Below are 4,506 nucleotides of genomic sequence, written 5' to 3' on the forward strand. Positions count from 1 at the left end.
GTTTAATTCTGCTACTATGGGCAGATGGCTTTGGAGATTTGGGGAAGAAAGTGAGAGGCTTTGGAGGGGTGTGGTCAAATCCAGATTTGGTGAATCCAATCTTGGGTGGTATAGCGGGGGGAATTCCAGTCCCTACGGGTGTGGGATTTGGAAGAGTATTCAGAGAGGTCTCGTGGAGTTTCAGAGAGAGATCACATATGTATTAGGTGACGGGGGTAGAATTAGGTTTTGGGAGGATAGATGGGTAGCAGAGAGACCATTATTCTTGTCTTTCCCGAGACTTTATGCCATCTCAATTTTTAAAAATCGCACCATTTGTGATTTCATGCGTCTAAATAATGGTAATCTTGGGTGGGATTTGGGGATTCATGTTCACTTGACTGATCGGGATATTGCAAGCATTGCCACCCTCACGCTTATACTAGAGGCGATCCCTGCTGTGAGACCGGATAGGGATCGTCGGCACTGGACTAGAGAAAAGAATGGGAAATTCTCAGCCAAGTCTTTCTACTTTTCTTTGTGTTCTCATCTATGATAAAAGTAAAATGAATAGTCTACCTACGAAATGAACGATGAATTCACAACGTAAGTAAACTTAAACTATTTTCGTGTCTATTATCAAAGCTTCTACTCGATAATTGCACTAAGTGGAGTAGGAAGTTCGCTCCACTCCTAGTATCCTAGCATGGATTGTTTCCTAAGTCTAAGAAATCAGTCTTAAATCTAATGAGAGCTTTTACTGAAATGTTATGCTAACAAGACGCTTAATTTAAATAACAAGATATAATATAAACTAAAGTTAATCTCTAAAGCTACGGAAATACGATTGTTTGACTCTAGATAAAGAAATAGAGGGAATTAAATCCACCTCGAATCCAACTTAATAACCTAGTATAGATTGTCGATCTCGATTCTTACGTTTTAACGGCAAGAATTTCGAGTCTAATCCCTAGTGTTCATGGCATTCCTACGGATACTAACTAGCATGTGAGGTCGTCCACCCATTCTCATGGCTAAACACCGACCTTCTAGAGTGGAATAGATTCTACTACCAAATTCTATACTAACCACTAAGTTTTCATCAAGGCTTCATCAACCCCTCTAATGGAGGTTTAGCCTTGAGTCATCAAACTAACATTTCCCATTGAATCTAAACTAAACATAATGTAAGAAATTGAGATTTACTTAATTAACAATAATGAATCTAATTTAATGGCTGGAATGGAATAATAACAAGAATTTAATTTAGATCTAGAATGGAAATGACGAAATTCAAATTGACAACTAACTATTTTATTAATCTAATCAATCAAGAACAATCATTCAAAGATTTAATCTAAAAACAGAATTGAAATGGAACTAAAACTTAATCTATTAATAAAACTAGATCTAGAATTCTATATATTAATTTAGGTCTAACTAGCTACCATTAACAAAGAATGAAGCTTTTGTTTTATATACATCCAGATCCAAAAATCGTGCATGGGCTTGGAGCCATGTTTTGGGCCAGAGAATCGGCCCAAAACCCAATTCTTCGGTCCAAAAGGCCTCTTCAGCTGCAGTTCGCTTCAACAGACTTTTCGTCCACTTCTGCTCCTCTGATTGGGTCAAGGCTTGGACCATTGGAAATGTCTTTCCGAGCGGTCGTTTTTGACATAAGGTAGGCCCAATTCGGAGGTCTGAGTCCAAAGATATGGCATTCGAAGTTCTCACTGACCGCTCCTTTTATCTCGCTAAAGTGGCGATTACGCACATAATGGACTTTGAAGCCTGAAATGCATAAAAACACGTAATCGGTATTAACTCTTACTTATTATTCACATAATTGGTCTAACAATATGATTATTAAGGGGTTAAAACTACAGTTTTGGGCTCTTATCAAACCACCCCAAAACAAAGATTTTGCTTGTCCTCAAGCAAAGATGAGAAATTAGAATAAGTGACGAAAAATGGAGTTCTAACTACTCTCGTTTACTGAGTCGCGATTGCATTGACCATATGCAACAAGGCCTTAAACCACTAGGAATTCCCTAGTGGGACGAGTTATAGCCTCGTGAGAGTTTTCCGATGAAAGGTACTCACAAACTTCATCTATACTACAACGACTAAGAAATAAAACTATTGTTTTCTCATTCATGTCTCAACTATCTATACATCTCACTAGCAAATACATAAGAATAACCCAGTCAGAACCCTAAGCTAATATATGCATAATAATCAATCATCTAAAATAAACATATAACAATGAGTAATACTATGAAATGTAATAGCAGGTCCGTTTATGAAAACTCGGAATAGCGTCCTTAAGTAGGTCCTCACATAAATGTCAAGACAAAAACCACTCTGATTTTTCCACTCAAGTTTTACATCCAATTGTGCAAGGGCACACTTTACCATACAATCTCAATGACAACAAGGAAGTCGGAGTCGATCAAACACATCTGCCACTTACTATCACACTAACCTATTCCTAATTGAGCTAGAGGTCTTTATTAGGTGTTGCGGGGATTAGGAGATGGTTTAAGAAGGAAGGAAATGGATATTCAAAAAGGACAAGTCTGAGATAATAGAGTCTTCATATTATGTAACTAGAGAAACCTTGTTATTTACTTTTGCTTCTACACTTTGTTTCCATCCTTAGCCATATTTTTCTTTTTTATTTTCTTTGGCTTTTGACTCCCTTTATTCTATTTTTGGAGTTTTGATTTATTTCTATTTTTTTTTTCTTTTTCTTTGGATGGAAACTTCTTTTCTTTATTTCCGGAAGCAACTAACTAATTTTTGTTTACACAGGTTTTTCTCTTCTTCTTTCTTCATCATTCTATTCTCAGACTTATTCTAAATTGGGTAGGTTGATTTATTATTATTTTTTTTTTTATTTTGTTTTGTTTTTGTAACAGGGTAAAGGAATTGTGGTTTATGGAAGGGCTAATGAAAGGTTCAGAGGGGCGACTAGCGGAAAATAATTCATAGGTTTGAATTTCTGGCTATATCGATCCAAAGAGGGCCTAAATTCTCGCTTAGGATATGGCATAGTGATCAAACAAGTGGACGTGTGATTTCTCTATCCGGATTTTACTTCTCCCTTGTGTCATTTCTCAAATGTTTCGCTCATATAAGGCTTTAGGCTATATTCTCACAGGATTTGTAGAATAAGTACTCTAGCCTAGATTTCAGAAACTTACTGCTAACAATCATAGATACTCATGTAATAAATTTATAGATAGATGCAAAGATTATTACCTACATATTAACCTAAGTTTCTAACAATTATTCTGATGCAAAAGCTATGTGAGACTTCTAAATTGTTAAGAGCATAGAGAAAGAAAACAATACCAATATTCCTAAGTGTATAGCATACTTTTTTTATTTATATTTTTTGAATTTTTGAAATTTTAACTAGAAAACAAGTGCATATTATACATATCTATATCCTAACAGATGTCTTAATTACACATGTTTCTATGCCCCCAAACAAGAAGCATGCTTTGTCCTCAAAGCATTTAAATAAAGAGGGTAGGAAAAATACCATTGAAGCGCGTGAAATTCAGGAACATCTGCAAAACAAAGTTAAAACATACAAATATAGTAATAAAAATACTGACGCAACTCTATAAGAGTTCCACCCATTATGGGGTTAACAGAATTAAATTGCTTGGGACATAAGCGGACACTAACTTAACTAAAACTTACCTGCACCCCATCTACTCGCCATCCTCCTCTTCTATATGAGGTTCTTTCGCATCCCCGCCATGCCATAACAACTTGCCACACCTTCCGTGGTGTATCATCAACTAGTGCTAACCTCTCTAGTGTTATTTGGTCGATGGGGTGTAAGGGGCAACCAAATGTGGTTGCACCTGCCATCCCGACCAAGTCATGGCTCGAATGATCTTACCACCGACGATTGGTGGGTCTCATGGTTTCGACCCTTTCCCCAATCTGCGGTAATCGCGGTACAGAATATGGGTAAGCAAAGCGATAATGCGGCAAACCAAGGCGGGCATAAGAAGGTACTTATGCCTCAAGGTATGGCCTCGCTCAGAGTAGCAACTAAAACTTCGGGGAATGTCATACCGACGACGTCCCTCGGCCTAAAGCAAGGAAAACGCGTCACCAGCGATATTATTGGCAGTAGTAAACTGCCGTTCCTAGAATGTTCATCATGATGAACAACATGGTTGTGCCTACATTCAGCGCTAGGCTACTCAGAAGGCGATGTTATATTGGTCTTTGTCCATGATACGAAACACCCCCCCCCCCATAATACTCATGGAAATAGGCATATTCATATAGGTATGAGTTATCATCATATATCCCCACGTGTGCATAGGGTCGTAATGGCAAGCACCCGAAACCAAAGCTATCAATTGCTTACTGAATTTCATAGTCGTGCCATCAATAGCAAGGGAAAATTTTTGTTCCCCTTCGTGGGTACAATAAAAAGTAATATTATTATAGAAGAATTCAGTTAGCTTAGGTGAAAAAGAGTCGCCATCACTCACC

This window comes from Coptis chinensis, chromosome 1, assembly GCF_015680905.1.
Source record: "Coptis chinensis isolate HL-2020 chromosome 1, ASM1568090v1, whole genome shotgun sequence".
Lineage (NCBI taxonomy): Eukaryota > Viridiplantae > Streptophyta > Magnoliopsida > Ranunculales > Ranunculaceae > Coptis > Coptis chinensis.